This window comes from Ambystoma mexicanum, chromosome 11 (genome assembly GCF_040938575.1).
Source record: "Ambystoma mexicanum isolate Mex_15411 chromosome 11, UKY_AmexF1_1, whole genome shotgun sequence".
In the NCBI taxonomy this organism is placed as follows: Eukaryota; Metazoa; Chordata; class Amphibia; order Caudata; family Ambystomatidae; genus Ambystoma; species Ambystoma mexicanum.
The window spans coordinates 1,008,774,757-1,008,794,692 of record NC_090934.1 but is presented as its reverse complement, the minus strand read 5'-3'; positions in this window follow the sequence as shown (position 1 = coordinate 1,008,794,692).

The following is a 19,936-nucleotide window of genomic DNA, read 5'->3' as shown; positions in this document are numbered from 1 at the left end:
TGAGATAATAGTGTCAAAAAGATTTCCTGAGTCTTGGAAACAAGCAGTTGTTATACCATTCTTCAAGGGGGGGGGGGGGCGATAGATCACAACCAGAGAATTATAAACCAATTGCCCTCCTTGACATTGAAAGTAAAATATTAATGCAAATACTTTTATTGGAATTAGAAGATTGGGCTAAAAGATCAAAGGTCCCATCCAAATGCCAAACAGGGTTCAGACGTGGCATGTCTACAACACTAAATGGTTTAACGTTGAGCCTGCTAGCAGAATATTCCAAAGACCATGGGGAGGGCCCGATATATGGAGCCTGTATAGACCTTTCAAAGGCCTTCGATCTCATAATAAGAGAGAAACTTTGGGCCAAACTGAGGGAGTGGGGACTACCAGGAAATTTACTGTCAATACTGATTGAGCTACATAAGGACACTTCGCTGATGTAAGATTGGATGAGGCTGGCCATCTCACCGACTCAATTAGTGTTGAACAAGGTGTGAGACAAGGTTGTCTGGGAGCGCCATTCTTCTTTAATCTGTATCTCTCGCATTTGGGGGTCTTTCTGCAATCATGGTCAATGGCGAGCCCAAAATTAAACTCCGCCAACATTTTTTGGCTCGCCTATGCAGACGATATAGTTCTATTTGACAGGACAGCAATAGGACTACAAAATCTACTGAATGGCCTAAGTGCATACACCAAAATGAATGGACTCCAAATAAATCCCAAGAAATCCAAAATCTTAGTGATGAAACATCCGGCAAAGCATATTAACTACGGAAAATGGTTATTCGAAGGAGTGCCAATTGGGAGAACAGAAGAGCTAGTCTATCTGGGCTATACGGTATTCTCAACACCCTCAGTTAATAAAGTGGAAATAGAGATGAGACAGAAGGTTGAGAAAGTGGTGTCGCAAATGAAAAAAATCTTATATGACCTCTGTACATTTTCAATTCTTCTGCTAGTAAAGTTTTATGCCGCAAAAATAATACCAGTGCTTCTTTATGGGCTGGAGGCACAACCATCACTATGGGACATTGATTGGCAAAAAATGGAAGGCCAGCTCTGGAAAAGATTGTTGGGATTGCCAAACTGCCTCCCCATGTCTGTTTTAAGGTTTGAACTCGGCTTAAAATCATTAAAACAACAAGTGGGATGGAGATTGCTCTCATTATACAGGCTGATATTAATCCCTGAAAAAAACTCACTTCATGAGGACATAAAAATGCAGCTCCAATTGGATAAATCTTTTTTTTAATTTCTTTATTGGTTTAACAATATAACCAAACTTCCAACAATATCAATGCAACAATCAAATGCTTCCATCATTAATTCCCTCCCTTCCCTCCCGCCCCTCCCCCCCCAAGACCACAATCCGTTCCTCAGACCTCGCTGTGCCATCTTTCGAGCTTGGGCTGCCTGGGTAATCTGAGGTAGTGTCATCCACGCTGGGATGGAGCAAAGGCACCGTCAGCGTTACCCATTGGTGCATATCTCTGCTGTTGTCCAGCCCCTGTTCCTGTAGCGCAGTCTCCCATGCTCCGGTTTCGGCTGTCACCCACCTCAGGAGGTCCCCCACCACTGTGCCACGCTTGGGTTTTTCAGGCTTTTCCATGCAATGGCTATACGTCTTTTCCCTGTTATGTATATTAGGTCCTTGAGCTTATTTAGAGGCTTGTTTTTTCTGTTTCGTTTGTATCTGCCCAAGATGCAAGCCGTCGTTTTCTGCACCTCCACGTCGATGCCCGCCCCTGCCACTTTTGCCGCAACTTGTGTCCAAAACTCCCGTATCACTGGACATCGCTAGAACATGCGAGTCATAGCAGCCCTAGGTTCGTTACATTTGGGGCATACCTGGATCCCCGCACCCCAAACCTTGAGATCGCTTCTGGCGTGAGGTATGCTCTGTTAGTTATGTAAAACTGGATGAGTTGCAGGCATGCGTTCCTGGAGATCTTTTTGTGATAGTGGGTTATTTTCTCCCATTCCTTGTCATCAAATTCTAGGCTCAGTTCATGTTCCCACTTCCCCCTGCTTTTGAGTTCATTTCTGGTCATGCCCTCCGTTAGTGCCCCGTAAAGTCGTGAGGTTTCATGCCCCCCTTCAGCCGCGTTTAGCATGGTTTCGATGAGGGGCGTGGCTAACCGCCATGTGAGTAAGACGTGCTTCTGGTGCACTCCGCCTGATGTACCCATCATAAGCTGATTTGACTAGGCTTTAACGTTGCCCTAATCCTTGAGATTCCTAGCACCGGCTCCGGATGCTGCCTGGATGCCCCTTGACCCTTTTTTGCTGTCCCAGGGGTGCCTGCTGACCCCGTAACGCTGCCCGCCGCGTATCATCAAGCGGGAACAAGATGGCGGCCTGGGCGCGCTGACCCCCTCGCCGAGGTGATCGAACACTGCAGTGGTCCCCGCCTGACCGACTTCACCGGAGGAAGCTGCATCGACACTGGAGGGCCGAGCCGATTCACCTGCCCGGGAGCCGGTGTGGGGGGTCCCTGGAGCCCGGTGCTGAGCAGGCTTTGGTGGATCGAATGCGCTGTCGGACGACGAGGAGGAGGTGGCGCTGCGCCCCCGGACCGCTTTGTGGACCTGACTGAGCACTCCTGGGCCTGGGGACCAGCGGGGAGAGCGGCGGTCCCACCTGCAGATACCGGACCAGCTGCAGTGAAGCCCGGCGCGGATCGGCGCCGGAGAGGTAAGCGGGAGGAGTGGGAGCCAAACAAGAAGCCCGCAGTCACTGCAGGGCGTGAGCGGCCCGTGATTGAGCGCTCCCCCCCCCCCGGGCACCAAGGAGATCTGCCTGCTTCCATTGTAAGCCTACGACCCTCGGGTGAAAGCGCGTTTGCAGTGGGGAGCGCCTGGACTGGTTTGTGCTGCGGTGTACTCGCGGGCCCCGTCTCCCCGGGTCTCCTTTGTCGTTCATGCAAGCGGGGGGACGCGGAGGACAGCTCAGCTGATACGCGAAGGAAGCCTGCTGTTCCCCCCACCCGCCCCTTTTCTTTTTTTTTTTTCTTTTTTTTTTTACCACTGCACAAGCGAGCAACTGGACCATTGGCAATTGCCCCCTTAGTGCCCTACACCTGAGATCCTAGGGACGGACTCCCTTGATAAGTCCTTCCTGGCTGCACCGGAAGCCCCCGGCACTAGAAATACTGTGCGCACGCACCTGCAGGCATACAGCCCGGTCTGTGAGACTCATCGGTGCACCAAAGCACCCGCACCTGGCAAGACGACACACACGAAAGAGGAGGGCACCAGTGCGCTTCCCAGGCAGGACAGACCGCAGATAGCACAAGATCTTCTGTCCCAAACCAACCTACCCCGCTGCCGGACGCCTGAGCGAGCGATGGAATGTGAGGCACCTGGGACCTAGGTGCCCCCCCTGCAGGCCCACGCAGCCATCCGCTGGGCCCCACATGCCAATCTAGCCCGGCACTAGAGCTGCCACAACCAGGACGACAGCAGCTGTTGCGCTATACGTCACCCACTCACTCGCTTACGACCCCTGGGCCACGCCACTGGCCCCCTGGGTGAGGAGGCGCCCGCACCTGGCAAGATGTCGGTAATGAGTGCACGATCCAAGCACCGCCAGACTACCATCGACACCTTCACGGCGGGTGGCCCCGTGAACCCTGAGCACACCACTGCGGAAACCACACATTCTAGCCCTACTGAAGCGAATACTGAACCCAGCAACACCCAGATCCTTTAAGCTATTAAGCTCTTCCAGGCCACAATGGAAAATTAAATAGATGCTGTTGCCACCAACCTGGGCCTCCTCCACCAAGATGTCCGCTCCCTGGCCAGCAGAACTGATACACTGGAAACCCAGGTTAGAGAAAATACAGAAGCCAAAACCCAACTCCTACATGATGTCGATGAACTCCAGCAAAGAGTTAAAAATCTAGAGGATCGTGCTGAGGAGGCAGAAGGGCGGGCTGGCCGTAACAACATCTGTCTCCTCGGATTACCGGAAGGTACTGAAGGCTTAGACCCCAAGAACTACGTCGAGAACCTCCTGCTACAGGAAATAGGTGCGGAAAAGCTCTCTCAAGGCTTTACCATCGAAAGAGCCCATAGATCCCTTGCAAAAAGACTGCCTGTGGGCGCCCCGCCCAGGCCAATGATAGCGAAGGTACTCAACTATAGGGATCGAGAGGTCATCTTGGCTTTCTCGCGATCAGGGGGTCAGATCCGAAGTAACTCCGCAAACATTGCTATCTACCCAGACTATACCTTCCACGTCCAAATGAAGAGAGCGCAATTCATATATACAAAGGCCAGACTGAAAGCAGCGGGTTTGCGATACATGTTGCTATACCCTTCTAGATTGAAAATCATACACAACAACAAAGCCCACCTGTTCGATACATCGGCCCAAGCCTGTTATTGGATGGATGGACAGCAACTTCCGGACAAGACACTGAGGCCGCGCTAAACCCCTATCTACTAAGCTCAAGAAAATCCTACCACCCACAATAGCCCAATTGTAGAAGGATGAAGCCTAGCACAGCTAGAATGATCCTCTCCAAGGAGGCACCGGACACAATCGTCCCTCCACCCCCTAGTTGTTCCTTTAGGGTACTCTTACCCGCCCGTAGGGCACCCCAAGACCAATGAGTGGTCCAACGGAGCGGAAACGGGATAGTCATAACGGGGGAAACCCCACTGGACCTGTTCAAAGTTTGGGGAGTTTACAGTTATTGGGGGGTGGGAAATGGGTTGTTGGTATTAAAGTTGAGACATTGAAACGGGAAACTCCAAGACCGAAGAGGAATTTCACATACAGCAAGCCAGTTGCTATACCTCAATTACCGCCGAGAGCCGGCGCCAGACCGCCTCATGCCTATGGCTGACAAAATTAAAGTGATGACGTGGAACGTCAGGGGCATGAATAGCTTCGTCAAGCAGCGCCACATCCACGCATACCTAAGGCGGGGTAGGGTTGGGATTGCTATGCTTCAAGAGACACATCTAACCCGAAATAAGCTGGAAACATTAGCCAAGATTTAGCGGGGCACCTTGATTGTATCATCTTACTCTTCATATGCCAGTGGGATCCTGATATGGATCGACCCGTCCATTCCCTTCAGGCTGATAGGCACCAAAACCGACGACGAGGGCAGGATGGTGCTCATACACTGAACACAGAGAATTATGTCTAATCAGCACCTACGCACCTAACCACGACGCAACAGCTTTTTTCCATTCCCTATACCCATGTCTCACTCCTTATAGAGACAACATCATGATCTGGGGAGGTGACCACAACTGCGCCCTTCACCCCCTAAATGACCGATCAGATAACAAGCACACCCGCACATCCCCTCCTGCCAAAATACTTATCAAACTCACTCACCAGCTGCTGCTTTTGGACACATGGAGGGAATTGCACCCGGAACAACGAGAATATTCCTTCTACTCCCTGCCCCACTCTGTTCACACTAGGCTTGATTATTTCTTTGCAAGCCAAGAGCAGCATGCTATGTTTAGTGATGCGCAGTACCTCCCGAGAGTGCTGTCGGACCACTCTCCGCTGATGGTCACCTGGGAGGTGTCCCCACCTAGACCCCCGGTGCCAACCTGGAGGCTTGGGGCCGGACCACTCTCCGCTGATGGTCACCTGGGAGGTGTCCCCACCTAGACCCCCGGGGCCAACCTGGAGGCTTAGGGCTGAAGCCCTGCTAGATACAGCCTTTCGGGAGCACATAAGAGACTGCACCAAGCAATATTGGCAGAGGAACTTGCATAGTGTGGACTACATGAGTACTGCCCGGGAGGCGTAAAAAGTGGTCATGAGAGGAGAGATGATTGTGGCCATAGGTGGAGCCCAAAGATCCATTGTAACTTCGTTAGAAAGCGCTGAGAAAGAACTGGAGAACAGAGCTGCCGCATCCCCAGAACTCCTGCAGAAAATAACCGAGCTGAAACAAGCATGCTTAACACACTGGGAATCCCTGGGTAAATTAAGTTACGCTAAGCATGTCGAAAGGACCCATGCCCTGGGAGACAAACCTGGGAAACTCTTAGCCTGGCTTTATAAAAGGGAGGCACCTCGAACCCCTATTTGCCACATACTCAAACCCGATGGCACCACAGCGTATATCCAAGAGGAGATTAACTCAGTCTTCTCCGAGTTTTATCGCAACCTGTATTCTGAGACCTCCCCCCCCCTACTGACACTGAAATTGAGGACGCCCTAGACGTCATCGAGCTACCCAAACTTGATACACAGTTGGCCGAGGCCCTAGATGAACCCATTACACCAGATGAAGTAAAAGTTGTCATTAGATCCCTACCGTCTGGGAAAACCCCAGGCATGGATGGCCTCCCTGGAGAGTTTTATAAGTCATACGAGGAGACCCTGGCCCCCCTGCTGACCCAGGTGTTTAATGAGGCATATGAACGCGGTATTCTCCCTGAATCCATGGGTGAGGCGTGGTCATCCCCCTGCTCAAACCCGGCAAAGACGGAGCCGACTGTGGCTCATACAGACCTCTCTCTATGTTAAACGTAGACAGTAAAATTTTAACAGCCATAGGGGGGCGAATAGACTGCGCAGAGTGATTCCCCGAATAATCCATCAAGACCAGACAGGTTACGTCCCTGGGCGCTCCATCACTGAGAACCTGGGTAGGCTGCACCATGTCATTTACAGCACAGAGTTAAGACCTCAAAAATACGCAGTAGCATCTTTAGACGCTGCCAAAGCTTTCGATTCAGTGCGGTGGAGGCGGCTGTATGCCACCATGGTTAAAATGGGGATAGGACCAGTCTTTTTGAAATGGACCCAGCTAGTCTATACTAACCCAACCGCCAGGGTCCGCACGAATAAGACATATTCCAGCAAATGGTCCCTCCATAGAGGCACCAGACAGGGATGCCCACTTTCCCCCATGTTATATATCATAGCCACCGAACCCGTGGCTGCCTACCTCAGACAGGAATACGCTGACGGAGGTATCAAAATAGATGGTGTGACCCACCTCGTCTCCATGTATGCTGACGATACACTGCTGTATCTACATAATCCTGAACACCTCCTACCGTATATTCTTGAGACATTAGACGGATTCCACAAATGCACCGGAATCCGAATCAACAAGGACAAGTCCTGCCTCTAACCGCTCGCAGCTTTATATAGTGAAGACTACAGGTCCCTACCCTCACTAGACCTCCAATGGCAGATGACATCCTTCAGATACCTGGGCATCACCATACACGGAAACCTGCACACTGAGCATATACTCAACACGGTCAGGGCTAGGGACTCCCTCGAGAAATCCATGGAGTTTTGGAGTAGACTCCCGCTCTCAGTGGCCGGAAGGGCAGGCCTCCTCAAGATGGTGGCACTCCCCCGCCTTTTACATTACTTTACTAACGTCCCCTTTAACATCCCCCCCTCATTCTTCAAAAACATTAATAAACTTTGCAGGAGATTCCTCTGGCAGAGCGGTAGGCACAGAGTAGTGTTGGAAACACTCCACAGACCCTACGAGAGAGGAGGAATGAAAGTTCCCAACTTCGAGCTATACTACCTTCCTGGCCAGCTTAGGCACGTGATGCAATGGATGGCCGACGAGAGTACGGTGGACACTCGCCTCCTCCAACCCGCCCTGCCTCACCTGTTACTCAGAGACCTGCTCTGGACTGAAGAGAGTACTACGCGACACTGCCCATACATAGCCAAGCTGGGAATCCGGCTCTGGAAACAAGCTTGCAAAACAGTCGGAGCAACAGACCCATACTCACCACAAATTCCCATAGTAGCGATTATGAAAAAACGGGCATGAGGACACATACAAGTCCGTTCCCAATGGGAACCCTACGGAGTAGCTACTCTTGGAGACTTGGTCCATGAACAAGAGATCTTAACGTTTCCCGAATTAAGTGAGGCCACAGGGCTACCTTCAGGACAGTTCTTGCGCCATAGGGCAGTAATGCTGGCCATGCGGGACAGATGGCCTGAAGCCACTAACCCCATTATAGAACACGAGACCATCGAAACTATGCTAAACGCTGCTGAGGGGGGCCACGAAACCTCACGCCTCTACGAGGCCTTGATGCAAAGTACGACCAGAAATGAGCTCAAATGCAAGGTTAAATGGGAAAGCGAATTGGGGCTGGTATTTGAAGATAAGGAATGGGAAGAGATAACCTTTACCACAAGAAGATCTCCAGGAACGCCCGCCTAGAACTCATCCAATTATACATTATTAATAGGGCCTACCTCACGCCAGAAGCCATATCAAAGTTCAAGGGCGCGAAAACCCAAGTGTGCCCCAAATGTAACGAGCCCAAGGCCGGAATGACTCACATGTTCTGGGGCTGCCCAGTGATACTAGATTTCTGGACCCGAATAAGAGATAGAGTTGCAGAGGCGGACATTGAAGTGGAAGTCCATAGGCCAGCGGCTTGTATACTAGGCAACTACAGACACAGCAGAAAAAACAAACCTCTTAATAGACTTAAAGACCTAATATATATCACAGCGAAAAGACGTATAGCCATGGGATGGAAAAGTCCAAAATGTCCAAGTGAAATACAATGGTGGGGAGATCTTAGTAAGTGGATAACAGCAGAGACCGGAGCAAGGGAAATGGCAATCCAAGAACAAAGACTTGACTCTAGTGAAGAACTACAATGTTGGGTAGCACTGACAGTACCGCTGCTACACCCCAGAGCACCTGATAACGCCTCAGACAGCGGCAACAGCCCCGGCTCGTAAACTGGTATGAAGGTCACCGATGCTTTCCCGTGGACTTGAGGGAGGGAGGACACCAGATACACAATTGGGAATGTCTTATTGATTATGATATGTCTGTTCATCTCGTTCAAAACCAATAAAGTTATTAAAAAAAAATAGCATGGTTTCGATGATCTTGTGCTCTGTTACCAGGTTTGTAGCTTCTGGCCATCTGTCCACCATGCTCCGCACCACAGATCTGTGGAGCAAGAACTGCCCTGACGGCAGTCCCATGGCCTCGTTGAGTTCAGCGAACGTTAGGATCTCTTGTTCTTGTACCAGGTCCCCCAGTGTCGCCACTCCGTGGGGCTCCCATTGGCTACGCGTTTCTGTTTGTCCCCAGGGTCTTTTAGCCATGATTGCTGCTATGGGGATTTGTGGAGAGTACAGGTCTTCTACTCTCACGGTTTTGCAGGCACGTCTCCAAAGCTGGGTTCCTAGCTTAATCAGGTATGGGCTGTTTTGCAGTGCAGCAGTCGGGAACCAGAGCAGGTCCGTAAGTAGCAGCCGAGGCAGGGCTGGTTGTAAGAGTCGGGTGTCTGTTGTGGTTTCATCCGCCATCCATTTCACTACATGCTTCAGCTGACTTGCCAAGTAGTACAGTTCAAAGTTGGGGTTTTCATGCCTCCCCTTTCATAGAGTCTCTGTATTGTCTCCAGCGCCACTCTGTGACCGCCTCCCTGCCATAGGAACCGTCTGCAAAGTTTATTTATTTCTCTGAAGAAGGGAGGGGGGATATTGAATGGGACGTTGGTGAAATTGTGTAGTAGCTGGGGCAGCGCCACCATTTTGAGGAGGCCAGCCCTCCCTGCCACAGAGAGTGGCAGTTTCCCCCAGAAGTCCATTGATTTCTCCAGGGCGTCCTTGGCTCTAACTGTGTTGAGAATATGTTCAGTTCTGGGGGTTCGATGTATAGCGATTCCCAAGTATCTGCTGAAGGAGGTTGTCTTCCATTTGAGGGCCATGGGGGGAGGGGTCCATATTCCTTGCTGCACAGTGCTGCGGGGGGGTAGAGGCAAGACTTGTCCTTGTTAATCTGGATCCCTGTGTATCTGTGGAATCCGTTTAATGTTTCTAGGCTATATGGCAGCAGGTGTTCTGGATTGTGTAGATATAGTAGCGTGTCGTCAGCGTACATTGAGATGAGGTGGGTTACGCCGTCTATCTCTATGCCCCCATCTTCATATTCCTCTCGTAGGTAGTAAGCTGCTACAGGTTCAATGGCCAAGATATATAACATGGGGGATAGCGGGCATCCTTGTCTCGTGCCCCTATGGAGGGCCCATCTATTGGAGTATGTTTTATTTGTGCGTACCCTGGCAGTGGGGTTGGTGTATACTAGCTGGGTCCATTTCAAGAAGGCAGGCCCTATCCCCATTTTTATCATGGTGGCATACAGCCATTTCCACCGTACTGAATCGAAGGCTTTGGTAGCGTCTAGGGACGCCACTGCGTATTTCTGGGGTCTGTTTTCGGTGCTGTATATGACGTGGTGCAACCTGCGCAGGTTTTCTCTGATGGAGCGCCGAGGCACGTAGCCCGTTTGATCCTGGTGTATCAGTAGGGGGATTACTCTACGCAATTTCTGCGCTAACAGGGCTGTTAGGATCTTGTTATCTACATTTAACATGGATAGGGGCCTGTATGAGCCGCACTCCGCACCGTCCTTCCCAGGTTTTAGAAGGGGGATGATAACGGCTTCCCTCATAGTTTCTGGGAGGGCGCCAATCTCGTAAGCCTCATTGAACACTTGGGCCAGTAAAGGGGCTGGGATCTCCTTGTATGTCTTGTAGAATTCTCCCGGGAGACCATCCGTGCCCGGGGATTTTCCGGACGGCAGGGATCTAATGGTTGCCATCACCTTGTCAGGTGTGATTGGTTCATCTAGGGCTTCTGCCATCTGCGTGTCGAGTTTGGGTAGCTTAATAATGTCCAAGACATCATCTATTTCGATGTCCGTAGGGGATGTGGAGTTGGAGTAGAGGTCTTGGTAGAACTCAGAAAAGACTGAGTTTATTTCTGTTTGCGTGTGAGCTGTGGTGCCGTCTGGTTTGCGGATGTAACAGATAGGTGTCCGGGGGGTTTCCCTCTTATAAAGCCAGGCTAATAGTTTCCCGGGTTTATCCCCTAGGGCATGGGTTCTCTCAGTGTGTTTAGCGTAACGTAATTTCCCCAGGGCCTCCCATTGAGTTAGGCAGGTTTGTCTAAGTTCGATCACCCTCTGCAAGTGTTCTGGGGTTGAGTCGGCCTTCCCTTCCAGATCTCCCAGCTCTCTTATGGTGCGTTCTAGTGGGGCAATGATGGATCTTTGGGTGCCTCCCACAGTTGCTATCATATCTCCCTTCATGACCACCTTGTATGCTTCGCACACCGTGCCTATACGCCTCACGCTGTTCAGGTTCGACTGCCAATATTCCTCTGTGCTTTCCCATATGTGCTCGCAGAAGGCTGTGTCGAGCAGGGCCTCGCTCCTGTGCCTCCAAGTGGGCACCGGCGGCCTGGGTGGGAGCACTTCCCAGGTAATTGCCAATGGAGAATGGTCAGATAGCACCCTGGGCAGATAGTGTGCGTCCCCAAATGTGCCCTGTTGCTCTTGGCTCACGGATATGTAATCTAGCCTGGTGTGGACTGCATGCGGTGGGGAGTAGAAGGAGTATTCCCGTTGTTCTGGGTGCTGTTCCCTCCACAGGTCTTGGAGTAGAAGCTGATGCGTTAGTGTAGTTAGTATTTTGGCAGGGGGGATGGGCGGGTATGTTTGTCGTCTGATCTGTCCTTACGGGGATCAAGAGTGCAGTTGTGATCTCCCCCCCATATCATGGTGCTATCTCTGTAAGGGCTAAGCCGTGAGTATAATGAGCAAAAGAAGACTGTGGCATCATGATTAGGTGCGTAGGTGCTGATTAGACATACCTCTTTTCCCTATAGCGTGCTGTGTGCCAACGCCATTCTCCCCTCGTCGTCCGTTTTAGTGCCTATTAACTTGAGGGGAATGGTCGGGCTGATCCAGATCAGGACCCCTCTGGCATAGGAGGAGTAAGAGGATCCTATTAGGGTTTCCCACCAGGTCTTGGCAATTGCTTCGAGTTTTTGAGCGTTTAGGTGGGTCTCTTGGAGCATGGCGATCCCAACCTTGCATCTTTTTAAATATGCTTGGATGCGGCGTTGCTTAACAAAGCTGTTCATGCGTCTGACATTCCATGTCATAATTATGATTTGGTCAACCATGGGTGACGGGTGATTGGACATTAGAGCGAGGCATCTCTCAAGGCTGTTCTTCCACTGTACTGTTCATGAGAGCTCCATGTGGTCTTGGTGTTTCCCCCTTCAAGTCCCCAACTTTAGTGCCAACTCCCACTCCCCCCCCCCATAACTTTAAACTCCCCAAACCAAAAACAGGTCCAGCGAGGTTTCCCTCGTTATGACTATCCCGTTTCTACTCCGTTTGACCGCACATGGTCTCCTGGTGCCCTACGGGCGGATATATATACCCCGATAACTTCTGGGGGTAGAGGGATGTTCGTCTTCGGTGTCGCTCATTGAGGAATCATTCCAGCTGCGCCTGACTTCGGCCATTTTGTTCATGAGCATTGTGGGTTAAAGGTCCTGCTTGCGGCCCCTTACTATGACTCACCGCAACCTCTGCCTTTTCTCATCGGCGTCTGGGATCTGCTCCCCGTCCATCCATTCTCAGGCCTCTGCCAGGGTGTCAAACAAAAGGGCCTTGTTGTTGTGTATCACCTTTAGTCTTGCCGGGTATAAGAGCATGTACAGCAGTCCAGCCTTTTTCAGTCTGGCTTTTGTGTATATAAATTGTGCCCTCTTCATCTGGACCTGGAAGGTGTAGTCCGGGTAGATAGCTATTTTCGCAGAGTCTCTCTATATTTGGCCACCCGATCTGGAGTAGGCCAGAATGGTCTGACGGTCCCTGTAGTTAAGCACTTTTGCTATCATCTGTCTAGGCGGGGTCCCAGGGGGTGGTTTTTTTGGTGAGTGATCGGTGGGCTCTTTCGATCGTGAAGCCTTGCAAGAGTTTTTCAGCCCCTACCTCCTGTAGCAAAAGATTCTCTACGTAGTTTGTGGCGTCTGATCCTTCAATGCCCTCTGGCAAGCCCAAAAGTCGGATATTATTTCGGCGTGCCCGCCCTTCGGCTTCGTCAGCCCTGTCCTCCAGGTTCTTCACCCTTTGCTGCAGCTGCGTTTTAGCTTCAGTGTTTTCTCGAACCTGGACTTCCATTCTGTCGGTCCTGCAGGCCAGGGAGCGAACGTCTTGTCGTAGTAGGCCGAGATCTTGGGCCACTGCGTCGATTTTATTTTCCATTGTTGTTTGGAATATTTTGATGGCCTCCAGGATCTGAGTGTTGCTTGGTTCGGTTGTCCCCTCAGAGGGATCCGGCAGCGCCTCAGAGGTTGTCTTATTTGTGGTTTCAGGTCCTGTGGGGCCTCCAGCAGTGTAGGTGTCCATGGTGTTTTGGCGCTGTTTGGCCCTTGCACCTTTCGTGGACATCCCAGCCAGGTTGCGGCGGCTTCGCTGGGCCTGCAATGGGTCCTAGGGTCCGTTAGACGGGGCACTGCTTACCAGTGTCCAGGGCAGGCAGTATGTGCATATTCGTGCTGCGCTCGTCCTCAGTGCTCCCAGGCTGTAGGGGGGGTTGGGTGGCACTTAGGCGGTGGTCAATGCACGGGGTTCACCTCCACCGCTCGCCTCTTCTGTTTCTCGCTTGCCACAGCTCTCCGGTGCTTGTCCGTCCCCCTCCGGAGCAGGTCCCCGGCAGTGACTCTGTGGGCCCCGCACACGGTAGACAGGGCACCGACTCTTCCCGCCCTTCGGGTGTTGCCTCTTCCGCCGGGGGTCCTCTGCCGGTCCGGATCTATGGATGTGCCTTTTCCACTCTCAGATCACTTCAGACTCTGTCACCGCTCGTGGGCCTCCGGTCCACTCGCCAGGTAGCGGGCTGGGGCCGCACCTCAGTTTCAACGCACGCAATGTTACGCGAGCTAATGCATGGGAGATGCCATTTTGGGCGCGGCTCCGTGGTGTCCCTTTGCGAGGTGTCTTGATCCCTGCAGGGGGCTTTCAGTCACAAAACTCTGTTCGGAGCTTCCTGATGTCATCTGCGGCGGGTATGGTAGCTCACAGGTTTTTAGGGCTTCTGCGGTGCATGAAAAGCAGCTTATCGTGGACACATCGCACAGAGCTTACCCAAGAGGCGTCCTCTTCACATGGCGGTTAGCCGCGCCCCCCTTCCAATTGGATAAATCTAAGATCCTTCGACAGCTGGAAAAAACAGCTCTGGGCATCTTGGCTGAAGCCGACTCAACATTGGAAATCTTGAAAGAAAACCCTCTGAAGGCAAAGAAAGAAACAGAAATAATGGACTGGATCAAAACAGGATTAGAAATGCGGCTTGTAAAACCAAAGAATGGCTTTTTGACTGTAGAAAAAAAGCAGGGAGAATTGCCAAAGTATTTACGAAGACATCCTGACCGTGATTCCAGAAATATATTCTTTAGAGCACGATTAAATCTAATTCACACAGGCAAAATCCTAAACATTAGAGACCAAAAACACAAAGCTATCACTCTCTGTAAAACTTGCGCAGATACAAGAAAACAAAACCTGCAACACCTGCTTCGAGACTGTGCAAGAACAGTGGAAATTAGAATGATTTCTTTTTCAAAGTTTGTAAACAGAGTTGAATGTTTGTCTTCAGAACATTTTTGGAATCTCTTAATTTCAGGGTATAATACTGCATTAACAATAGCAGTAGGACAAGTCCTAACAAAGATTGGTCTGCTTTCTAGGGAGATTATTGGAAATGAGGACAGCAATTGTAAAGAAACGGATGAGAATGTGGGGGGCTAAGAATCAAACTGGCTGGTTTCCTCTTCTTCCATTTTTTTAGAAAATGGGACCTGGAAAATACAGGAAATTCTGGCTAGGACTTGATGTGCTGTGCTCAAATACTTAGCCCACAACTTGTTGCGCACAACTTGCCCATATGTGCTCCCTTGCTTCTCTAGCCATGTGCACTCCCTCACATCATAGGTCATGGCGTCCTGTTCCGTTCCCCCCTTCTGCCTTTCCTTTCCTTCCTCTTGCATCTCAGCCCTTCGCTCCTTGATCTATTGTGTACTATTCTGACACTGTCTCATGCTCCACTGTTTTTCTGCATTACTTTGCATTGCCTGCATTCTTCTTCTAGGTTCCTGTTGTGTGCTGTGCCTTGTTAACTCTATTGACTTTGTGTTTGCTATATACGGTTCTTGACATATATTGACATATATTGACTATATACAGTTTGTAGCATCACATTGCAATAGCCTGCATTCTCCACTTCTAGGTTCCCTGCTGACCTCTGTGTTTTGCTTTTGGTCCTGTATTGCATCTGTATTCTTTACATGCAGGTTCCCTGTTGTGCTTTGTGCTTTGCTTTGGTTCTGTACTACATCTGCATTTTCTACTTCTAGGTTCCCTGTTGCGCTCTTTTCTTTCTGATGGTTCTGTACTGCATCTGATTTGTAGGTCTGTTGTTCTTGCTCTTTGTTCTGCCCCTCTCCCCTTTATGTCCCCCCCTATATCCCCCTGTGCTTCCCTCCTGTATGTCCCCCCTGTGTGACCTCCCCTCCCACCTGCCTGGGATCCCCTCTCCCTACCCCCTCTCTTTCCTCCCCGCACCCCTTATTGTGCTCTCTGTCTCAGCTATCTTTTTTAACTGTTTTTCTATCAACTAGCCTATCCCCCTCATTAAGTCTGGCAGGAAGAAGCTCAAAAGGGACACCCTGGTCTCGAATCCAGGCTTCCCTATCACTGATACCTATACCAGTGCTTCCTCCAGACAGACTTTACCGACATACTCTTTGTTGTTCCCTCTCCAGGCCTATGAACCCCCCATATGGTCTCTATTCTCTCTCTTTTTTCCTCTTCTCCCATTAATGGTGGCACCTGGTGGGGGCCCTCCTGGTCCCCTTCCACTCCTCTAAGACTATCATTAATGTCTATGTAAATGGCACTGTCTCGGTCCAGGGCCCTCAGGCCAATCTCCTCCTCTTTGATAGATGCTTCCCGCGCCTTATGAACTTCTTTTCTTCTCCTGCTATCCCTTCTTACCCCTCTCTGGCTCCTCTGCCACCTCCTTCCTCTGCCACCTCTTCGGCACCCCCTGCTGCTTCTCTGGCCACCCTGTTGCCTCCCTCCTCTGCCATCCCTCTGGCACACTTCTCTCCTTCTCTGACTACCCTGGCTTCTCTTCCTTCCTCCTCTGGCCATCTTCAGGCACCTCCAACACTTCCGCAGGATGTACCTCTGGCCTGTACCCCTCCCTGGAAGTCCTTCAAATGGGGCAACCTGCTCTACATCGCTACTCTCAACTCTCGTTCAGCAGTCAAACCCTCCTCATCTGCCATCTCCTGGAAGAGCTTGATTTGGATGTACTCGCTCTCACTGAGACTTGGTTCAGGGCCAGCTCTGTCACAAGTTTCAACACTCACCTTCCCAATGGCTACAAGATCCTCTCCGAATCAGGAACCAACCATCATGGTGGGTGTGTAAGTCTTAATTTTGAAGGAGCGGATCCCTGCTTCTATCATTCCAAGGCAGCACTACTCCTCCTTTGAATGCCTGATCTGCATGCTCTCTATCTCTCCTGGCCTCTCTATCACTGTGGCCACTATCTACAGGCCGCCTGGCCATGTCACCCTCTTGCTCTGTGAGTGGGTTGACCTCTTCTCCTCGCTCGTTGCCTCTACCTCTTAATTTCTCCTCCTCAGAGACTTGAACATCCATCTGGATGCTACCAGCCCTTTTTCAGGACTCTGTAACGCTCACCTGGTATCCACGGGGACGTCACTCAGCCTGTTCTGACCTCTTACAACCTCAAACCCTTCCCTGCAGTCTTCTCGACTGGATACTGGGCCTGAAACACAGGATTGGTAGAGTTTAACTCCCTATTGTCTCTGTGTGCTTGAACCCCTTCTTCCCCGGGGTCCAACCCTTCCCTTTGAACCACAGCTCACCTTGTTTTCTTGGAAAGTGTGCTCTCCATCCTACTTTCAGCGCAGGGGCGCGTTGATTGATGCGGGCTCGTTGCTGCCTAGTTACTTCACTGGCAAGAGTCCGACAGGTAAGTATAATGAGTCTTTTGAACAGTTCTCTTCCTTCGATGATGGGCGGTGTCCTGGGATGGCGACGTGCTGCTGAGATAAGTAGCGCTGAAGGTGAATGAGAGCGCGATGCGTGATGCGACCCTTTCGTATTTGTATTGAACTGAACTCTTTTTCTGTGTCTTTTAGGTGCCGCAACATTTTCAGCGTGGATGCCGGTTATGAAGAAGAAATGCGGTGAGTAAGCGCGGTATGGGGCGCCTCTAGATGTTTCCACGCTAACCTGGAGTGTCTTTTCCCTCTTGCAGATGGATGAGAAGTTCCGGAGACAGAGTTCCCCCAGAGCGGCTGGGATTCAGGTAAGCGTTTGAAGCTCGTACAGTCTTTAAAAATAAGCGAAGATTTGCTGAATGCTTACTAATACCTTTTTTCTGTTCTTTTCCCTTTTCCTTAGGAAGCGGCGTGCCGGGATGGGAATGACACTGCCGAAGATGCCTGCAGAACAGAAGGAGCGATGAATGATGGGATGGGCAGAAGCGCTGCAAGGTAAGGCTGTTCCTAACGGTGTTCTTGTTATTGTAGGAGCTGAGCGCAGAAGAAAGATGCAGGCCTACTGGAGACCGATCCGAACACGGTGAGTGTCACGCTGCAGGTGCAGAAAACGCAAAGCATGTTTCTCAGCCTGGGCATGGCTTAAATAGTCTCTGGGTATCCCAGGTGTCTCTGGGCTGGACCACACCCAAAAGACTAGACTGCACATGCAGTTCTGGGAACTGAAATATGTGGGGGCATCCATCTTGTCACCATCAATGCACTACTCCCAATGTTATCCTATGGGAGTGAGTGAGTCTGGTGCCACAAGCGCCAAGGCTGACTCCAAGTGGGTCTTTGGAGGGATGGAGAGGCCCTTGAGGGCCATGTAGGTGATCAAGGCCTGGCTCCAGCCTGATATCTTGGAGGGCTGGGGACATGAGGGGCAGGAATCACGACAGACTCTTTTGCAACCTCTGAGATTCTCTCTCTCCCTATATTCTTCCCTCTGGCCCAACTCACTCTGCAGGGCACACCCTGGATGTTCTGATCTCCTCAGACCTCCCCTTCTCTAACCCCCTCACCACTCCTCACTCTTAGAGTAATCACTTTCTCATTTCTTCCCACCTCTCTCACTTCCCCGCAGGTCAAGCCAACTTCAGCACTGCCAACTACCTTCTCGGTCATCCGACCCATGAAGCGTGTGTCAGTTGAGGCTTTCACCGCTACTTTCTCTCCTCCTTTGGCTGACTCACACTGTGACAGAGCCCTCTCTAACCTTCGTCTTTCTATCTCTAACACTCTGGATGTCCTTGCCCTTCTCATGCGGATCTGCTTGAAGCCCAAATCCAAGTGCAACTCTTGGTATGATTACGACCTTGTCGGCCTTAAATGCAAGTTTAGGGCGGCAGAGAGGAAGTGGAGGGCATTGGATGCACCCCCTCACAAACTGGCTTGCCAGCTGCTCCAAAGGCAGTAAAGATTCTCTGTCCTCTCTAAGAAGAGAGCCTTCATCCAAGCCTGCATCTCTGTGGCATCTAACAACTTGTCCGAACTTTTCAAAATCTGTGGGTAGCTTGCCAATCCTGCTGCAGTCTCTACCTCTCCTGTTCCCTCCCAGGCCCTCTGCATGGCCTTGGCCTCTCATTTCACTACTAAAAAACTCAGGACATTCTATCCACCCTCTCTTCCTCTACCTCCTCTTTCTCCTCCTATGCCACTCCTGGCCCGTCTGAGGCCGTCTCTCCTCCTCCTTTCTCCTCCTTTCGCATGTTTACCCCTGACATTGTTTCTAGACAAGTCCGATCTATGAAAGTCTCATCAAAGCAGGTTCTCCCCTGCTCATCCAGAACGATCAAGGACCACATTGACACCCTTGGTCGATTTCTTCAATCACTCCTTTGCCACTGGAACTTTCCCCTCCCCCTTAAGCACTCTCTTGCGCACCCCCTTTTAAAGAACCCCTCAGCCGATCTTTCCTCTTCGGGCTAACTATCACCCGATCTCCATCACTCCTTACCTGGACAAACTCTTGGAAAAGCTGCACATCTCTCAGCTTAATCTACATACTGAATCTGTTGGTTGTCTCCATGACCACCAGTCTGGCTTCAGAGCTGACAGAAGCACGGAAACTGCTCTCCTGAACACCCCTGAAGACTTGCTCTCCAATCTTGACTCTAATCTCCCTTCTGTCCTCATTTTCCTCGATCTATCCTCTGCTTTTGACATGGTCAACCATGCCATCCTGCTCAATTGCATCTGTGACAACCTTGGTATTACTCATCAGGGGTTTATGGTCATTTCATCTAAAACCATTTCATCTAATGCCATTCAATCAACATTTTTCTATCTAAAAAATGCATATTTTTCTTTTTTTGGGAGGTTCCCCCCGAAACCCCTGTTTTTTACCCTTTAATATACACCTGAACAAAAATTAACCCTTTACCCCCCAAAAACATGCATGCATTAGATGGCCATTTTTTAGATGGAAACATTTTGATGGAATGGTTTAAGATGAATTGACTAGATACCCTCATCAGGCCCTGGCCTGGTTGACCTCCTTTCTCACCGACCGACCCTCTCAGGTCCAACTGGGGTCTTTCCTCTCTTCTATCTATCTCTCGACTTGTGATCTAACCTCTCTCCCTGGCTCTTCAACCACTACATGGCACCTCTTCCCCACCACAACGCTACTTTCTGCTCCAATTATCAATGTTATGCGGATGACACTCAGCTCTCAATCAGGCTTCCCTCGGCCGACCTCTGCTTCTTCTCTCATACCAGACTGTCTGGCCTCAATTCAGGAATGGTGTGCCGCCAATGATCTATGCCTTAATGCCAGTAAGACTAAGATCCTCCTCATTGGGAAACCCGCTCCCTTCTTTCTTCTTTCTCTGGCCGCCCACTCTGGGCCCTCTTTCTGCTCCTTCCTGTGAGGCTAAGAACCTTGGTGTCATCTTCAACTCCACCCTCTCCTTCCTTCCTCACATCTCTGACATCTCGAAGAAGTCACACTATGAGATGTACCTCCTCAGAGGTAATCTTCCTTTTCTCACTT